This window comes from Salvelinus sp. IW2-2015, linkage group LG27 (assembly GCF_002910315.2).
Source record: "Salvelinus sp. IW2-2015 linkage group LG27, ASM291031v2, whole genome shotgun sequence".
In the NCBI taxonomy this organism is placed as follows: Eukaryota; Metazoa; Chordata; class Actinopteri; order Salmoniformes; family Salmonidae; genus Salvelinus; species Salvelinus sp. IW2-2015.
Window position 1 is genome coordinate 33,797,440 of NC_036867.1, and position 21,751 is coordinate 33,819,190.

Below are 21,751 nucleotides of genomic sequence, written 5' to 3' on the forward strand. Positions count from 1 at the left end.
TCAGAAAGCACAGCATGGGCTTGTCCCAGCCGGCATCTCTCTCTCTACTGTGTGTGTCTCAGACAGTAGGATAAGACGGACCTGCTATCAAGACAAAAGAAGGACTCTACTTCAACAAATGAACAGATACCACCCAGCTACCCCTCTCAACGTCTTCAAAGAAAATGTGCAATTTGTTTCATTTTTGCCATTTGTTTCATTTAAACACTATAGTAAAGAGTAGACGTAAGTGTAAGATGTTTACAGGTAGAGGTGGTCTAATCAAAAGGTAATACATCATTCTGGTGGAAAAATCAACAGAAAGAGAATTGATGCATACCAGCCAGGCCCATGCATACACTGACAACTTGGGAATGAGAATACCTGCACTGCTGTCCACCTCTTGTCCCAATCTAAGCTTGAATGGGGCTTGATAAAGATTTATGACCCTTCTGCTTCCCGCACTGCAGCAGTGCAAGGCAATGAAGAGCATTACATAGTTCTAGAACATTCCTCTATAGTGGAGAGTGATGGGACACGACTAGGACCCCAGTGTGCCAGAAGAATAGTGGTGGAGGGTGTGTGTGCATGTGTGCATTTGTATCTGTGTCTGTACGTGTGTGTGTGTGTGTGTGTGTGGTGTGTGTGTGTGTGTGTGTGTGTGTGTTGTGTGTGTGTGTGTTGTGTGTGTTGTGTGTGTGTGTGTGTGTGTGTGTGTGTGGTGTGTGTGTGTGTGTGTGTGTGTGTGTGTGTGTGTGTGTGTGTGTGTGTGGTGTGTGTTGTTGGTGTGGTTGGTGTGTGTGTTTTGTGTGGTGTGTGTGTGTGCGTGCGTGCGTGCGTGCGTGCGTGCGTGCGTGCGTGCGTGCGTGCGTGCGTGCGTGCATGCACACAGCGAGAGAGGTTTGGGCAGGGTGACACACATCACCTCATGGTGCCTGTCCCTGGCTCTGCCCTCAGTTAAGGGGAGCTGCCCAGGGGCCAGTGGTGTGGCGAGCATCGCCACGGGCTCCTGCCATGTCAAGTCAATCTGTGTCAGTCCCACTCCGTCCCGCTAACCACAACTGGACTGATGGGCAGAGAGGAAAAGGACTGGATGTGACTGGACACATCAGATGCATTCTCCACGCCTGTTAACTAATGCTTCCGTTCACGAAAACGCTCATCTGCTGCGGTACCCAAACACACATACACATCCTGGGTTAGGCTAGCTGTTCACGTTAACTGCTATACTGCCAGACGTACGACATGCTGTCTGGCTGACACATTTCCAGCCTGGAAATGTGGGGGGATTTCACACCCATGGAGGTTGATATCTCTGGGATTTCTGACAGCAATGTCTGCATTGGTACAAATCATTAGATGATGTTGTGTAAATTCCTATTCCTTGTAATTGCAGATTTTTTAAAAACTGGTTCCATATATTTTCTGTAACAGGTAGACAAGGTTACAAAGTCTCCTTTGGTTCCTTTAAACTGACAAACATGAGCGCTCCCCACAGTGCTGTATTTGGAACAGAGTGCTTTTATATCCTTGTATTATCCCTGGGTGGGTTCATAGGGTAGCCCCCCACCCTAAACCCTCCGAAACGACCCACCCCCGACACACGCCCCTCCCCACTGCATCCCACTTACCCTCCCAATGTTTATGCCTTTCTGGTCCAGTTCCCATTTATAAGCCCTGGGGTGTTGACAAGACCATATTTGATCATTGGGGTTCACATGCATGGCATGCCCAGCACAGCTCAGCTCATGGGCAGAAGAAGGGAAGGGAAGGCCCTCAAACTCCACTGAATACACCCTATTCCCTCTATAGTGCACTACTTTTGCCCAGAGCCCTGGTCAAAAGTAGTGCACTATTGTAAATAGAGTGCCATTTGGGATGCACACTACTTTTATAACACAGGTGACCATGCAATAATACAGGCTTTGCTAAGTGCAGGAAGTCAAGAATGTCTTTGATCCTGTCTTTCCATTGATTTGGTACACTGCAGAGCGTAAACGCTGTCTTTCAATTGGAGTTTCTTTCATTCCTCACATTTACGATTGACAGGCTTATCTTCTCAGTGGCTGAATGAGTGGATCTTCTGACCTTATGAGGAGATGGGCAAAAGGAATAGATTTTTCTAAGCTGTTCATTTACACATTTTGTGTGTGAACATCGACGTGACTTGATACAATAAAGTCAATGTGAGTTTAAAAGTGGTGGTCCCAGCAAAAAAGGGGTTCCATCCACGCCTCAAATTATTTATTTTTTAATGGTGAAATAAAACTCAAGTAAACGACCATTGTGAAATGACCTTGGGTGGGAGCTCTTAGTGAAATGACCTTGGGTGGGAGCTCTGAGTGAAATGACTTGGGTGGGAGCTCTAGTGAAATGACCTTGGGGTGGGAGCTCTGAGTGAAATGACCTTGGGGTGGGAGCTCTTAGTGAAATGACCTTGGGTGGGAGCTCTTTAGTGACATGATCTTGGGGTGGGAGCTCTTAGTGAAATGACCTTGGGGTGGCGAGCTCTTAGTGAAATGACCTGGGGTGGGAGCTCTGAGTGAAATGACCTTGGTGGGAGCTTTGAGTGAAATGACCTTGGGGTGGAGCTCTTGTGAAAGGACCTTGGGTGGACTTGAGTGAAATGCTGGGTGGGAGCTCTTAGTGAAATGATCTTGGGTGGAGCTCTTAGTGACAATGATCTTGGGGTGGGCTCTCTAGTGAAATGACCTTGGGTGGAGCTCTTAGTGAAATGACCTTGGGGTGGGAGCTCTGAGTGAAATGACCTTGGGGTGGGAGCTCTGAGTGAAATGACCTTGGGGTGGGAGCTCTGAGTGAAATGTATTAGTTCGATAGTTGAAAAGTCAAGGTCAACAAGGTGGGGGGGGGGAAGTTACCGTAAATTTGCAGCCTAATGGTGACTCAATAATGAGTCAATTTCATGAAAGTAAAATGAATCAAGAATGGCTGGGAAATAAACAGTGATATTGTAGTTACTCATGGTTTTCTATCAAGGAATGAGTCCAAATTCCACTGAGTTCTGAATTCCATTTGTGGTTTCCCAAGGAAGTGGAAGGCCCTAGTCATTGATGTGTCCCTTTTTATGAAATCCAATCAAAATCATAAATTAACAGGGATAGTTAAAACATAGCGGACTGTAATTTAAACCAGGGCTCTCCAACCCTATTCCTGGAGAGCCTACCACCTCTGTATGGTTTTCACTCCAACCCTAATCTAACGCACCTGATTCTAGTAATTAGCCAGTTCATAAGCTGACAGGCGATAGTTACAACTGGGTTACAGCAAAACCTACAGGAGGGTAGCTCTCCAGGAACAAGGTTGGAGTTAAAACCTACAGGAGGATAGCTCTCCAGGAACAAGGTTGGAGTTAAAACCTACAGGAGGGTAGCTCTCCAGGAACAAGGTTGGGTTAAAACCTACAGGAGGATAGCTCTCCAGGAACAAGGTTGGAGTTAAAACCTACAGGAGGATAGCTCTCCAGGAACAGGGTTGGAGTTTAAAACCTACAGGAGGATAGATCTCCAGGAACAAGGTTGGAGTTAAAACCTACAGGAGGATAGCTTTCCAGGAACAGGTTGGAGTTAAAACCTACAGGAGGATAGCTCTCCAGGAACAAGGTTGGAGTTAAAACCTACAGGAGGATAGCTCTCCAGGAACAAGGTTGGAATTAAAACCTACAGGAGGATAGATCTCCAGGAACAGGGTTGGAGTTAAAACCTACAGGAGGATAGCTCTCCAGGAACAGGGTTGGAGTTAAAACCTACAGGAGGATAGATCTCCAGGAACAAGGTTGGAGTTAAAACCTACAGGAGGATAGATCTCCAGGAACAAGGTTGGAGTTAAAACCTACAGGAGGATAGCTCTCCAGGAACAGGGTTGGAGTTAAAACCTACAGGAGGATAGCTCTCCAGGAACAAGGTTGGATTAAAACCTACAAGGAGGATAGCTCTCCAGGAACAGGGTTGGAGTTAAAACTACAGGAGGATAGCTCTCCAGGGAACAGGGTTGGAGTTAAAACCTACAGGAGGATAGCTCTCCAGGAACAGGGTTGGAGTTAAAACCTACAGGAGGATAGCTCTCCAGGAACAAGGTTGGAGTTAAAACCTACAGGAGGGTAGATCTCCAGGAACAGGTTGGAGTTAAAATCTACAGGAGGATAGCTCTCCAGGAACAGGTTGGAGTTAAAATCTACAGGAGGGTAGCTCTCCAGGAACAGGTTGGAGAGCCCTGATCTAAACAGGGAAGAAATTAACCCTGAGAAAAAAATGTATTCCCTGAAGTGTTAGTTTTCACACAACTTTGAGAATGTGCTTGATAAAGAAGGCAGAACTAATCCGAAATGGTGAAAATATGTAAATAATGATATTCTGAAAGCTGTTAGCCATAACAAAAAACACTGCAAAGACTTTCTCTGTTTTCTTGGTAATTGAACACTGGCTTTGAAGCTTGATCTAGCCTCACTCTGTAAAAAAGTAACACTAACAACAATCCAATGAAACTAAAACCTACTGTCGTAGCCCCATGCATAGCACAGCCATTAGCAGTTACAAGTAAACTTGGGTTCAATTCAGGGAAACGTGTGGAACAAAGGTGATCTTTGTCCAAGAAAGTGTCCAACCGGTCTGAAATGAAAATTATTCCCTGAAAGTTTGTTATAACTACTTATAGTGTAAAATCCAAATCACTGACATTCGGTTTTAGCTAATTACCGTCAATGCAAATATTTTGATTGTTTACTTTCCTAGTGCTTTGTTCTATTGGGACAACCATCCTCTCTGTTCCATTTTTAGACCAGGAATCCCCAGCCAAGTCTGTAACTGACTGTTGCCACGTCATTGTGTATTCGCTTTCACCTCCTAACAAGAACATCAATACGGGAATCAATTAACTAGTCATTTAATTAAACCTCTAGGAATTCCCTCACTCCCAAGGGAGAGGAGGCCCAGATTAGTCCATTACAAGCTCATAGATTGGTACAGGATCTGTAAGAGGTGCTATATCTACAATGGCGGTAATTCTTCCCAGAATGAGGTGAAACTTAGAGTGGACAGAGAGACGAGAGAGGCCCTGCTTGTAGAAGACCGCTCCCTCTCTGATTGTTAGGAGAGAAGCCCAGGAACATAAGCCCCTCGGAACTAAACAAAGATCACAACTCACAGGACACCCTTCAGCTCCTCGCCCCCTCGCCCCCTTTCAATCCCCTTTTTCGTTTTTGGTACTTACTGATCCAAAATCCTCTCTCTTGAGCGATTGTAGTGAACCACAAGATAGCCTGGTGCTTTGTTGTGTTGGGGTTGTGTGTGTAGTGGGGGGGGGGGGGGGGGGCTGAGGCCTCACCACAGTGTGTGTTGGGCCCCGGGCCCTGGCATCCCCACAGTAGTCTGGTCCTCATTAACCCATGGATCTACTGCCATATCTGTCTGGCCTGCCAAACTACCAGCCAGCAGGAACAATACAATACAACACTGATCAAGGCGAGAACAAAAATGGCCGCTTTGGCTTTATTCTCCATTACACATAAATCCAAAATGTTCATGAATATCAACACGACTATAGACAGTTTTATGTAGTGGTTGGAGGACAGCAAGTTTTATGTTCAAAGAATGATGTCAAGAATTTTGTCCATGAACAGATTAATTAACATATAATATGCGGGACCATATAGCCTATATGAACATTTATGTATGGTGCTCATGGTTTTCATCTAAAACCCTTAGGCGGAGTCAATAGAGATCTGGGTGCTTCGTTTCTCACAGATTCCTCTGAATGAGGGGAACAATACGTATTTAAGGCAATAGACATATTTACATAATTTATGCATTTCCAAGGCTTTTAAAATTCCTTTTGCTGTTCGAGTTAGTGACCTTACTATCCCTCTTCACAATGGGCCTAACAAACATTATTAATTAGGTCCCAGGACCTATAGAGCAAACAGTCCCCTCCGTCCCAGGCCTCTGCCTTAAGACTACAGAGGAGAAAGGATCTGCAGTACAGGAGGCTTGGGAATGGACTCGGTAGATATACAGTTTCATCAATCATAGTCAAGGAGGTACTAGATCTTGGTCATGCCTCGAGTTGTATCCTGTAGAGAGATGTCTCACAGTGATGACGTAATGTCCATTATTGTTTGGGTGGTTCACGTCACACTGATTATCTATGCTTCTAGATGATTGACGACCTATCGTCTCTCTAAACAACGGCGATAAGGTTTTAAATCTAATCAATTCTAATCCCACCACACATTTGGGAAACGACTGTACTTCTCAAGGCAGCTTTGTGTGTACTGTGGCGCTGTTTAAAGTTGACGATGGGTTTACAACAGAATTTCACTCTCCCTGAGCTCCCTGGAAGCCTATGCAAATCACGGCGTCTGAAGAAAGCCAACGTCAGCCTTTTGGATGAGACTTTTTGAACATGATTCACTCAATTTAAATCCCAAAGTGGATTTTTACAGTAGCAAGTGATCCCAAACATTCTTCTTTGTGTGACAGGTGAAATATTTCTCCTAAGAGAGAGAGCAGAGGAGTCAAAGGCAGGCAACCTATCTTGTTTGAATCCCGACTAACACAAAGGCTATTGAAAAGCGGACAAGCTCATGCATGAAGGGCTCAGCATGGTGAGAGGGGAGGGAGTTGTATGCAATTGAAGCGGAGACAAGCGAGAATAAAAGGATGCGTATTCTTCCTACGCTGCTCTACTGTAATCTCGGCTGTTAAAAGCCATCTCCAGTCAGGCTGTGTGGTTTCTCTCTCACAGGGACGAAACAGAGACCATGGACAGGGAGGCTTTTGAAATAACTTCACTTCTCTTCAGCCATGGTGGCTGACCTCAAGAATCTGATAGCCTCTCTCTCCTTTTACGGAAGGTTCTACACAAAAACCTTTTATCGGAGTGCTGAATGGAGCTTTAAAGAACAAGGACTGTTTCTCAAATCTATCAATTCATCTCCTACTGCCATTTACGCTTACCAAATTCAGCCTCCTTGCAGACTGCCCTTATTGTGTAATCGGTGTTACCATGCAGGTGCCAGGGTTGACCTGAGAGACTAATCGCTTGACCTCAAACCCATTTAGTGGACCGTTAAAGAACATATAAAGGATGTCTGTCCCCATTGGCTCTGGACCCCAATTCGGGACGACCTTGTGGGTAAGGGGAGAGGGTGGGAGGTACAGAATAGAGAGAGAGAGGTGGGGGTAGGTGAACAGGCCGACAAGGTCAATTTACGATGTTAAAATATCGTCTAAAGCCTTTTGTTAGGCCTTAATTCTGTGTTCTGTGCCTTTGTCCCAAAGAATTGCATTCAATGGGATTGTCAATCAATTCGGAGGCGAAGGAAACATTATGTCAAGTTCAAAGTAGACAATGTTTAAGATATTTTCTTGCACGTTTCTTGAACCAGTAACTAGGGGCCTGTTGATTTGGGCATATTTGCAGATCTTTTCTGCCTCTTGGCTCACAGTTTGTTCACTATTTAAAAGGTCCAATAAAGTCCAGAAGATCCTCAGAATATATAGGCCTGGTTAAACACAGTAAATGACTGGAGTTGGACTCTTTCAAAGTAGATTATCAGGTCCGGTCCATTTGACCTTGAATTATCCTTGACATATGTTTGGCCATTCTGTTGGCGCTCCAGAGGTAAAATGTATAAAGGGCCGCTGGTCAAACAGGGTTGCGACCCCCGACCTTTGCATTTCAAGCACTCTTCCAACCATTTGTCAAGAAATATTGACCCTAGCACTAAGACGTTAGGCCTTCAGCTTAACCCTCGGATCTTAATGGGGTCCAAAACCATTACAGACTGGAAATCTACCCGTGCTCAAGAAAGCTTATACAGAACCATATCTGTGACTTGTGGCAATGGGCTCAATGTATACATGCAATCTTCCAGAAACGTTGGGATTTGCTCTCATTGTTCTGCTATATGAGGTTCACACTTGTTACAGTATGTTTGGGAACAGGCTGTCTTAGAGCAAGAATTATTTGTCCTCACTTCACAGATGATAAAAGGAGTACCACAGTAAAAGGGGTTGCAAACCATAGGAATCCTTATGATAAAACAAACTTCTCACCCACATCCTCAGCAATTATCTAGACTTGGGGATGATTTACAAAACATTTACCAAGTATTCTACACATCGGAGTAGCTTCGAAGTCTCTGTGTCCCCTGACTGAACACTTATAGTGCAAATACTGCTCCTCTTTCTACAGTGGAAAAACATCCCACTGGGGACAGACGTCAATTCAACGTCTATTCCACATTGGTTCAACGTAATTTCATTGCAATGACGTGGAAACAACATCGATTCAACCCGTGTGGGCCCAGTGGGATCTCACAGTCAATGGTAGGGAGCAGGAGAAAGCTGAGTACTCACACTTTCATAGCTCGATCTCATCGGAGGAGCTGGGAATAACTGCATATGAGCAATATTGTTGCCGCTGACTCTCAGACACGTCAATCGACAAGAGGCCATTTAAAGTGCTCTTCCCCATGGGAATAAACTCACATTATATATTCAGACCGGTATACAATGCAGCACAATTTTCAGGAAAAGGTTGTGTCAGAGTTAACAAAGATGCGTCTCTAGAATTGCGGTGATGGTCCATGATCGTGACTGTTTGTGTGGAATAAAAATGTGTTGTTTGTACTGCTCTGAAAAACGTGAATATTCATGAGAAAAAGACAGAAAGACAAAGCACATTTGCAGATGGACAATTGAATCTCTTGAGGTTACATACAGATACAGGTATCTCTGTAATGTAGTCGCAACGTCAACCTAAAAACAACGTCAGCTATTCTCTTGTCCAAACCGGAATATGCCATGTGAGATCCCACAAAAGTGAATTGCATGAAAATCAACATTTTTAAAATGTACGATTTGAATCTAAACAATCTGTGCATTTCCTGCTATAAAACAGACATGCACTATTGCATTTCCAAGAGCGTTGGACAAGAACACATCCATGTTTAAATGTAGCACAGAAACCAATGATCTGGAAACAGAACATCAAACATGAATTGTTGGGGTTCTGGAAATACAATGAGTCATGTTGATGACTCTGCTTTGATGTGGCCCATCAAACACCAAACACATAGAGGAGCGTTGAATAGATCATCCATCTCTCTTCTACAGGAACCTCGTCCGACAACACCTGTTCTCTGAGGCACTCAGAGGACATTTATGGGCTGGGTTGAACTTGTTTGAAATTCATCATGTTTTATACCTAACTTCTAACCGACTAATATGTAGTCTCCTATGAACGTGCCCGACATTCATATAAATATACTGGTTAGCTGTAGAGTTGGTTAAGGCTTGCGATACTAACTGAAAGCTTAACCTCAATATGGCCTGAGTAAGTTCCCCCCGAACACACACAAACACACAAACACACACGCACGTCCCTAAAGATGAGCTAGAGGTTTGTTTTTGTGTTGAGGGGTGTGTATTGTGGCCTGTTGAATCCCACCCCTTATAGAGGGCCAGGGTCTACACAATGTGGCATAGGGAGGGTTAATCAGCACTATCCCACTAATTGGCAAGACTGTGCTTTTCCCACGACCTCGCTATTTAACACATTATTAGCTGTATTTTTCTGTCCATTCAGCATTACCTCATCATTATCATATACTATGGATACAGATGTAGGATCTTAATTTGAGCCAGTTTGCTACAGCAGGAAAATAATCCTGCAGCAACAGGAAATGTGAATTATTATGTGGATTACAATTAATGGACTTTTTTGTGGGGGTGATACATTTTTCGTTCGAGCAAATCAAGTCTGACATTTTAAACTGGAAATTCCAAACTTTGAAGCCTTTTTAAACCTCGAATACACTTCAAGAAAATTCTCAGCAACAAAAGAGTGATCAAATTAAGATCCTACATCTGTACTTCACACACACAGATCAAGTGTGACTATAAATCATATAAATCTGTCGTAGATAGATGAAATGCTACGTGCAACAAACTCATTGACCCAAACCTCTGGCCTTGAACCTACTAGAACAAATAGCAACATACTACCTATATAGTCAAAACCATGCATACTACAACTCTGAGTAAAAATCTGAGTAAAATATAGGACAAGTCTTGGACTAGGATTAATCTGTGTCAAGGAAACCAGAACTGTGTGTCTTATCGTGGCAGTGCACCGAGGTTATAGGTTGCCCTAAGAAGGACACAAGGCCTTATTGCCAACTGACCAGCTACCTATTTACCTTCTATTTCCACTGTATATTCACCTGTCCAGGTCTACAGCTCAGCCAGCTCTGCATCCAACCATCTCCTTCTCCTCTAACCCCAAAGTAAGTCACAATTGTGTTTAACAGAGCTTTTTTTGAAGGGCATCTCTCTGTCACGTTCTCTCTGGTTTTTGGGAGGCAGGCAGCTCAGAGAGAGAGAAGAGTAGAATTGACAAAGCTTGAAAATGTGAACAAAAAAGCATCTGTGGAGGAGCAATAAAACAAAGTGCGCATGCATGTTGTCCCTGCGTGGCACACCCCCCTTAGCCACGGCAACTGAAAAGCATGCATAGCCAACGCTTGGGATTTTGTGCAGTCTTTTGTCTGGCACACAGGCTCTGCGAGAGGCCTTGATTACAGAGTTTGGCATCATACCCAATCATTTATTTTTTTGCTAATGGGCCGTTGTACATCACTGACATGCGTAATACGAAATGTATTCTTCAGCCTCACCGGTTAAATTCATTTGAAACACTTTACCCCGACAAAACAATGGCCACTGGACATGCCTATTATATGTCAATTTATTACCGAAAATTGTCAGGCCTCGGCTCGGGGGTGACAGTTCTGTGAGAGTGAGAAAGAGGGCGGTTTGGCAGGAGGGTTGATCAGACCATGCCCAGAGAGAGAGAGAGAGAGACCAGATGTGTTTAAAGCTCCAATGGGCTCACTTCTTCTTTCAACATCGTCTAAAGAGAGCAACTTTACTTTTCAGATAAAAGACAAAGGGCCATCACCCTGCACAACTCACTATTCAAATACATTTTTAACATGTCATCTGATTATCAGATGGCCAATGATAAAGAGATTTGAAGCCAGCTCACAACAAAAAAAGAGCTTCATGTAAGCTACATGTTTTTTTACAGAGTAAAAAAAATGCTTCCAGTCAGAAAGCCATTCCTGTGACAAAGCAGTCCTACTGTCTGAGTGGCTGTGAGTAAATTCAGGGATGATGTGGTGAAGTGATGCCAGAGAGGACGGGATGGGATGAAACGACCAACTGCTGTGCTTACTGGGCAGTTACTGAACACTCTGAGTCTAAGCAGAGAGCAGAGAGCCCAGAATCGAGGCCATCTGAGAACACTGACCTCAAACAACCTCTCTCAGCACCTTATCTATGGTGTGGATAGAGAAGAAAAGCAACCAGGAAGAATGTGTGTACACAGACACACATTTACGTTACATGCATATGTACTGTTACATGTACTGTACACACTTTTCCAAACAATCCCACTGAGTACAGACGTCGTTTCAACGTCTAGTTTTGATTTGCATTTGGTTCAGTTGTCAGCTAACGTGAAATCAACAACAAATATCAGCATCATTGGATTACGGTTAAAAGTTGGGTGAAAAAAAGATCAAATTCCCTTACGTTGATGACCTTTGCAGAGGATTCGACGTCATCACATAGATTTATTTGGTCGAAATTGACGTGGAAATGACGTGGAAACAACGTTGATTCACTACAGCAATGTGTGGAGAGCGGTGTAGTGTACACACCAAGACCATCCCATTGCACCCCATACTGAACTCCACTCCACTCTGACTGAAATACTGAAGATACTGTATATAGAATYCTGTGAGAGGGAGAGCATTGCATGACCAGAGCGATATTCCTGGGAGCAGAGTGAATGCGCTGCGTAGCKCGCTGATTGTGTGTGTGTGCCCTTTAGGTCATCATTTTAATGCACTGCTGCAGCACTGAGGCACAGTTGCCCAACAAACACACGTCATTGGAGTGGTCCCCTGCTGGGGTCCTATTACCGTCAGTAGTGAACAACTTGACGCACTCAAGCAGCAGTAAACCCCAAATCTCATCTCCTTGACCCTTTATGGACAATAAACAGCATCTGATTAGGGCACACAGGCACAGGCAGAGACCGGCTCTCGCAGCACGGCACAACACGTGCTTCTACACCTGCATTGCTTGCTGTTTGGGGTTTTAGGCTGGGTTTCTGTACAGCACTTTGAGATATCAGCTGATGTAAGAAGGTCTATATAAATACATTTGATTTGATTTGATTTGATTTGAACACGGCACTCCTCCCCTTCCTTTGGCCTGTAGTCAAATTCAAAATACGTGCCAAAGGTCGTGCCAAACTGTAACGTTTTTTTGACAGACTTTGCCTTTTGGTAAATTGAGAATTCAGAGAATTGTGGCACTTAGGGTCGRAGCCTAGTGTGGCGCTCCGCTCCGCTCACACAAAAGGTCATGCTTAAGTCGTGCTGCTGCTGCTCCTGCCTGCGTAGGGAGGGGAAATATAATTGCTTCTCTGCCGGACGTGGCATCCTGCCGAGCGCAACACGTTGCCTCATATTCAAGCAAGGCTTTAGGAAAATTGTAACACATCCTCAGCGCGCTGGTGGGATATTCACCACCGCTTCTCCCTCCCTCCCCGACCATCTGTAACCCCACTCACATGGCATTGTGTATAAATGTCAATATCATTTGAATTCCTTTATGGCCACCTATCCCTTCTTTCCTCTGTCCCTGAAAGAGATGTGGTCAGGGCGATTGTGGGATGCAAACAGAGAGCTGAGCTTCGGAGCCTCACAGCCACTGACAGCAGCTTTTGCTAATGATGGGCTCCCCCGCCCTGCTTTCAATAAGTGGGCTGTGGTAACAACGGCTGTTGTTGGGGCGTTGGGAGGACGTTGAGAAGGATAGAAGGTTCCTTTTGAAGAAGTCGGCCTGCTGACAGGTGTTGGTGAAAATGGCGGGTAGGGTGTCGCTGCCCATGTGCCCTCACAGGTGTGGGGAATTAGGGAGCTCAGAGCACCTGCGGTCTTCTTCATGTCTTCTTCTTCACGCTAATGATTTCACTGTATGTATCGCTTTGGCTTTTCATATGGCCGTACGCACGCACTACATCGGTGAAAACAAGATCAGGATAGACGATGACAACACTGGCCAGGCTTTGGCCACACACTGTTGACAGTTAGTGTAGCTATGTTTGGCAAGCCTGGTCTCATAGACTAGACGTAACATAGTAAACGGACATCTGTAACTTGTTAAAACAAGATCCCACGAGGGAGATTTGATTAATTGATGTCAACGGGGGAAAAATGCTGTTGTGAAAGCTTGTGATAATGAACTGCAGGTTGTGGTGGGGAAACTCACAGTCTAACATGACATGGAAGTGATGATTAAATAACAACAATACGTCTTGCTTGAGTAGCTAAAATCTTTTGCTACTGATAATGAAATCATTGGCTACCGATGGGGTGGGGATCCCGTTGTGCGTCAGTTTATCAATGCAGAACTAACACACTGGCAAAATAAAACACTAGAATAGACGATGAGTAAATTATCGTTTTTTTGTCTCTCTCTCTTACTAAATCTTTTCAGTCACATAAATATGTATCCTGTGACCTAGAAAACCACACAATGGCAACTTTTGCCTCTCGGAGTCTGAGTAAGAACAATGATGGCATTCATAGTGGGTCCGTTTGAGTGGCAGTGCGGGGCTGATGTCGTCAGTGAACCCTGTCATTAGCAACACAACCTGGTGTGTCTCCTTAATCACAAGCCATTAAGGCTGCTCACGGCAACAACACCGCCATTATTCTCTCTGTGAGCCCAGCGAGCCACAGGCAGGCAGCACACACCACAAAGATGCCTGTCATCTTCAGTCTGATGTCGGTCCTGGGTTAGCGCTGCCTTAGTGGGCAGCAACACTGAGGTCGATCACCTTTTACATTGGCTGAACGTACATCTGCATTTTAGAATCTCGGGTTAGGTTAAGGGTTAAGGGTTACYGTTATAGGGCTAGGGTTAGTGGATATTGAATTAAACAATGAGTTGTAAGTTGAACATCTATAAAGCATCTGTAAGAGGACTCTCCAAATAAAGTGTTACCAAATGTGGCAGCACAAGTTCATCACTTTCTCAAGAGCGGAATACAAACCAGGATGATAGAACCCCTCCTCCATATGAAGAAAACAGGAATGTCCGCTGGGAATTTGGGCATACACAGACAGGTTCCATGGAGCCAAGGCTTTTACATTATCATAATTGGAGACAAAGGGAAATGTTGGCTGGCTGGAATCTGTCCCACTGTGATATCATGGCCTCTGACTGCAGGAACAATGTCCATCATGATCGGGGTGGACCGTGCTCTTTTCAGTTGTCAAGAGAACACATGGATAACTAAAAAAAATAAGACACAAACCTGTCACAAATGTCATTTTACAGTGTGAGCTTTGTTTTGGACAGTGTGGGTTTCTCATAGGGAGTTTTCACACATGCTTTTCAGAAATTAAATCATTTCATGGCATTGAGTGAGTGTAAGAGAACGTACCATAAGAACTGACTTGACGGTTTTAAGATAGTAACTTATGTTCTTCTCAGCATAATCACAATAAGTTGCATTCTTTGGTTGAGAAAGATGCTTGAAGAGATTAAAACAGCTATTACAAATCTAAGTATGATTGTTTTTTATTGCTTGTCGGTTACGAACAAATAAATGACAGGCAGAACCACAGCCAGAAGAGATGTAATGTGGAAAAACATATCTGAGTTTTTTTGGGGGGGAGGGCATGAGATCACATTTTCAAGCCCGGAGGAAACCAGGGGATTTGAGGAACCATCTGTTGGCCAAAGCCTTTGGGAAGAACACTAAGATGGACTTAGGACATTATGGGGGTGCATGATGAACACATGTTCAAGCCCAGAGGAAACTAGGGGATTTGAGGAACCATCTGTTGGCCAAAGCCTTTGGGAAGAACACTAAGATGGACTTAGGACATTATGCTCTCCTCTCCACAGGTGGGTATGGTAGGGGCTTGGTAGGGGCTTCACGGGCCCGGGACCTTCTGGGGGAGCAGTTGGGAGGAAAGGGAGGTAAACTGTTGGGCAGCTTAGGAAACCAAAGGGTTGAAAAGATGCTTAATTGCTGAGCCGCTGTAAAACCTCATTTTAATTCATATCTTAGAGGCAATAGGTAGAGGGAAAAATCAATGTAAATCAAATGAGGGGACATAGGGTATGTTATGTCAGTGTTATCGTGACTAAGAGCCAAGATCTGGGGAATTGATTTGTTCTTTAATTCAGCTTTCAAGTTTTGTCATCTTTTTAGAAAGATGAATAAAGACAGCAAAGGTCAACCATTTTTAGTTACACAGGAATTTTGCTCTTCAAATGCAGGATAATTACAGAAATCAAAAATTGCTTTATTTCAAATTCCACCACTTTAGGGTGGGAGACAAAATACAGTGGGAACTGAGTAGCCTACGTTGTGAGGCCAGAGTGAGAGCAGTTGGTCATTACAGTGGACATCTTGTCCTGACTAATAAGGTTATTGCCTACAGTTGTTTGTTTGTTTGGCGTGTGAGACAAGCTGGAAGTTAGAGGCTTTCACTGTGTATCAATGGGACTTAGAGCAAGAACACATCCGTTCTACCTAGAAAACTCCACGTAGGCTTCTGTAACAGAGTTCACCTGACTTCACCCAACCTGTTCATGGTCATTCTGTGTCCTCATGCACTCTGGATGCACCCTGTGACATCATCAGGACTGGACACCTGGCTGCACACAAGGTGGGAATTTGATGGGCAGAAATATCCAAATCACATGGACTAAAACAGAGACAAATATTAAACTTTCAAAACATTTGTTTTGGCTAGCCGACAGTCAGCAAGCTAGCTAGTTAACTGGCTAGTATCTAGATGTTTCGCTTGCTAGCACACTCATTAACTGAACTACAAGAGAGTTAGCAGATGATCTAGTCAAAGCTTAGCCTCCACTTTTCAACAGTAAATCTGTCAGTARCATCATGTCAAATCTCTTTGGTGAGTGGGTAGCCAGAGTCAAGCTAAATAGCTACAGTACAGTTGAAATCGGAAGTTTACATACACCTTAGCKAAAATATATTTAAACTCAGTTTTTCACAAATCCTTACATTTAATCCTAGGAAAAACTCCCAGTCTTAGGTCAGTTAGGATCACCACTTTATTTTAAGAATGTGAAATGTCAGAATAATATTAGAGAGAATGATTTATTTCAGCTTTTATTTCTTTCATCACATTCCCAGTGGGTCAGAAGTGTACATACACTCAATTAGTATTTGGTAGCATTGCCTTTAAATTGTTTAACTTGGGTCAAACATTTCGGGTAGCCTTCCACAAGCTTCCCACAATAAGCTGGGTGAATTTTGGCCCATTCCTCCTAACAGAGCTGGTGTAACTGAGCCAGGTTTGTAGGCCTCCTTGCTCGTACACGCTTTTTCAGTTCTGCCCACAAATTTTCTATAGGATTGAGGTCAGGGCTTTGTGATGGCAACTCCAATACCTTGACTTTATTATCCTTAAGCCATTTTGCCCCAACTTTGGAAGTATGCTTGGGGTCATTGTCCATTTGGAAGACCCATTTGCGACCAAGCTTTAACTTCCTGACTGATGTCTTGAGATGTTGCTTCAATATATCCACATCATTTTTCTTTCTCATGATGCCATCTATTTTGATTTTATACTTTTGTACCTGTTTCCTCCAGGATATTCACAAGGTCATTTGCTGTTGTTCTGGGATTGATTTGCACTTTTCACACCAAAGTACGTTCATCTCTAGGAGACAGAGCGCGTCTCCTTCCTGAGCGGTATGACGGCTGCGTGGTACCATGGTGTTTATACTTGCGTACTATTGTTTGTACAGATGAACGTGGTACCTTCAGGCATTTGGAAATTGCTCCCAAGGATGAACCAGACTTGTGGAGGTCTACAATTTTTCTTTTGATTTTCCCTTGTTGTCAAGCAAAGAGGCACTGAGTTTGAAATACATCCACAGGTACATCTCAAATTATATCAATTAGCCTATCAGAAGCTTCTAAAGCCATGACATCATTTTCTGGAATATTCCAAGCTGTTTAAAGGCTCAGTCAACTTAGTGTACAGCGCAGTCAACTTCTGACCCACTGGAATTGTGATACAGTGAATTATAAGTTAAATAATCTGTCTGTAAACAATTGTTGGAAAAATTACTTGTGTCATGCACAAAGTAGATGTCCTAACTGACTTGCCAAAACTATAGTTTGTTAACAAGAAATTTGTGGAGTGGTTGAAAAACGAGTTTTAATGACTCCAACCTAAATGTATGTAAACTTCAGACTTCAACTGTATATACTGGATCAATCATTGTACAGTAGCAAGCAAATTACTCAACATAACTATTGTAATTTGTGACACCAAATAGGTAGAGGACTCAACCAAGGCATTTCTGATGTTTTAACATATTGTATATTGGGGTCCATGTGATTGAATTATGAGCAAGTCAAATTATCTATCATAGATCGCATACCAATAAATCAACAGGTAATTAGGCCTAACTATAACGGAAATACTTTGACTGTGATTACTACATTATTGAAAGCTCATTGTTGATGAATGTCACAGACAAGGGCTTCTAGAACTAGGACTTTTCCAGCTCCTAATTATCCCCCTACTGGTTCAATTCATCCTCTTCCTCCCCCTCCTCCTCGCTCTAGGTAATAAGTGATTTAAGTCGAGGAAAACAAATGTTTGGGGAACAGATTGCTGCATGGTAGTTGACCTGTCAAAGCATACAGAAATGTGCCGAAGGATTGAGATACTAAATCGCTATTAGAGGCTTTTGTTGGGCCTGCTTGGACTCGTCTGCACGCATGCAAACCTTTATCTTTCTCCAAAAAGAGGGGGACAGCCGGGAAGGGTGCTTTTACCCCCTGAGCCTTCCTCCTCTCAAGCCTTTAGACAGACACACAGACACACACTGTAACATTTGTGCTGGAAGTCGGGAAGCAAGTTCAGGGAGTGAATATTTTAATAAATGAACAAAGCATAATACAAAACAAGAAACACGAACAACGCACAGACAAGAAACAGAAACAATGACGCCTGGGGAAGGAACCAAAACAAAAAAAGAAACGTCCTCTCACTGTCAACTGCGTTTATTTTCAGCAAACTTAACATGTGTAAATATTTGTATGAACATAACAAGATTCAAAGGCAGACATAAACTGAACAACTTCCACAGACATGTGACAAACAGAAATGGAATAATGTGTCCCTGAACAAAGGAGGGGTCGAATCAAAAGTAACAGTCAGTATCTGGTGTGGCCACCAGCTGCATTAAGAACTGCAGTGCATCTCCTCCTCATGGACTGCGCCAGATTTTCCAGTTCTTGCTGTGAGATGTTACCCCACTCTTCCACCAAGGCACCTGCAAGTTCCTGAACATTTCTGGGGGAATGGCCCTAGCCCTCACCCTCCGATCCAACAGGTCCCAGACGTGCTCAATGAGATTGAGATCCTGGCTCTTCGCTGGCCAAGGCAGAACACTGACATTCCTGTCTTGCAGGAAATCACGCACAGAACGAGCAGTATGGCTGGTGGCATTGTCATGCTGGAGGNGCACAGAACGAGCAGTATGGCTGGTGGCATTGTCATGCTGGAGGGTCATGTCAGGATGAGCCTGCAGGAAGGGTACCACATGAGGGAGGAGGATGTCTTCCCTGTAACGCACAGAGTTGAGATTGCCTGCAATGACAACAAGCTCAGTCCGATGATGCTGTGACACACCGCACCAGACCTGACGGACCCTCCACCTCCAAATCGATCCTGCTCCAGAGTACAGGCCTTGGTGTAAGGCTCATTCCTTTGATGATTAACGCGAGTCCGAGACAAAACCACGACTCGTCAGTGAAGAGCACTTTTTGCCAGTCCTGTCTGGTCCAGCGACGGGTTTGTGCCCATAGGCAACGTTGTTGCAGGTGATGTCTGGTGAGGACCTGCCTTACAACAGGCCTACAAGCCCTCAGTCCAGCCTCTCTAAGCCTATTGAGGACAGTCTGAGCACTGATGGAGGGTTTGTGCATTCCTGGTGTAACTCTGGCACTTGTTGTTGCCATCCTGTACCTGTCCCGCAGGTGTGATGTTTGGATGTACCGATCCTGTGCAGGTGTTGTTACACGTGGTCTGCCATTGCGAGGACAATCAGCTGTTCGTCTTGTCTCCCTGTAGCGCTGTCTTAGGCGTCTCACAGTGCGGACATTGCAATTTATTGCCCTTGCCACATCTGCAGTTCTCATGCCTCCTTGCAGCATGCCTAAGGCATGTTCACGTAGATGAGCAAGGACCCTGGGCATCTTTCTATTGGTGTTTTTCAGAGTCAGTAGAAAGGCATCTTTAGTGTCCTAAGTTTTCATGACTGTGACCTTAATTGCCTGCTGTTTGTAAGCTGTTAGTGTCTTAACGACCGTTCCACAGGTGCATGTTCATTAATTGTTTATGGTTCATTGAACAAGCATGGTAAACAGTGTTTAAACCCTTTACAATGAAGATCTGTGAAGTTATTTGGAATTTTAGGAATTATCTTTGAAAGACAGGGTTCTGAAAAAGGGACATTTCTTTTTTTGCTGAGTTTATATAGGGCAGGTAATCAAGGAGGGGATGGAGTACACGTGAGTGTCATTATGTGCAGGTGCGCGTAACGATGGTGACAGGTGTGCGCCATAACGAGCAGCCTGGTGACCTAGAGGCCGAAAAGGGAGCACACGTGACAGTGCCCCCTGCCCGACATGCGGCTCCAGCCGCAGGACACCGACCAAAATGACGATCCCGGGGTTCAGGAGCGGACCGGTCACCTTTGCTAAGGCACGGGAACCTGTCCATCCGGAAGCATGGCGACCTAGAGCGCCGGAGAGAGAGCATACGTGACAGTACCCCCCTCCCCGACGCGTGGCTCCAGCCGCCAGCCGCAGGACGCCAACCACAGGGACAATCAGGAGCAGTCAGGATACACGTAACGATGGTGACAGGTGTGCGCTATAACGAGCAGCCTGGTGACCTAGAGGCCGGAGAGGGAGCACACGTGACACACATATGTAAATAGTGCCACACAGGCATTCAAATGCATACAGTCAGCCTTGCTGTTATGATTTTCGTTGTCCTTGATGTCTTTTGTTTTTTTATTGTTGTTTTCTGTTGGTTTCCTTCGTTTAATTTTTTTTTCTCTTTTGTTAATTTTGTTGGTTGTTGGCGCATTGGGAGACAGTGGCTTGGTGGGTGTTTGGGGTGGTGAATGGGGGGGGGGGGGGGGGGGGTTGGGAGCATGGGCCGGTGGCCGACAGGTTGCTGGTTTGGGTCCCTGACTTGACTTAGTGGGAGATCTGTCGACATGCCCTTAGGTGGGACGCTTGGCCAGGTTGCTCCTGTGAGTTGCTCGGGAAGGGAGTCTGCTAGATGACTGATGTAATGTAATGTTGAGTGGCTTCACTGCAGGTGGAAAAAAAACTATAAAAATGTAAACTAATTAAAAATACATACAGTTGAAGTCGGAGGTTTACATACACTTAGCCAAATATATTTAAACTCAGTTTTTCACAATTCCTGACATTTAATCCTAGTACAAATTCCCTGTCTTGGGTCAGTTAGGTCACACCACTTTATTTAAGAATGTGAAATGTCAGAATAATAGTGAGAGAGAGAATGATTTATTTCAGCCTTTATTTCTTTCATCACATTCCCAGGGGGTCAAAGTTTACATACACTCAATTAGTATTTGGTAGCATTGTCTTTAAATTGTTTAACTTGGGTCAAATGTTTCAGGTAGCCTTCCACAAGCTTCCACAATAAGTTTGGTGAATTTTGTCCATTCCTCCTGACAGAGCTGGTGTACCTGAGTCAGGTTTGTAGGCCTCCTTGCTCACACACGCTTTTTCAGTTCTGTCCACAAATTTTCTATAGGATTGAGGTCAGGGCTTTGTGATGGCCACTCCAATGTGGCCACTCCAATCTTGCAATCCAAGATGGCGTAGCAGTGTAGACGTGTATTTTTTAGTGCTCTCGTGCACATTGTATTTTTTCGTACTTCTTGTATATATTTATTATTTTTTTTCTATCTCTTTTCGATTTTCAATTCGATTATACCTTCCGGTAACCTACCTCACCCAATGTGGTACGGAATCGCTATCATTTTTTATCTTTGGAACACATTCACGAACCCCAGTAGCTAACCAGCTACAAGCTACAGCTACAAGCTACTTAGCCATTTTTAACCGATGCTAGCAGCTTTTCGTTGGAACTGTGGAACACATTCAAGAACCCCCAGTAGCTAACCAGCTACAAGCTACCAGCTACAAGCTACTTAGCCATTTTTAACCGATGCTAGCAGCCTTTACTTTCGGAACAGACACCAGCCCTGTTATTAGCCTGGATATTACTCACCAATTTAACAGCATCGGACTGTCTCTCGACAACAACGCCGGATTCCTGCCGTAATCCCTGAGCCACTACTTCTGATCCTCACAGCTAGCCTGCAGCTAACGCAGCTAGCACAGCTAGTGCCACTGCTACGAAGCTAGCATCAGTTAGCAAACACAATTCTACAATCACAACCTCTCTCTCGCATCCCGGCCTGGATTCTCTGTCGACACGACCACATCTGGTCTGCAGACGATTACCCCATCCGCTGTACCCTCAACCGGCCTCCGTCTGAGCAGACCCCCCCTTCGTCTGAGCAGACTCACCCCCCCGGGCTACTAACTTTAAACCCCCGCG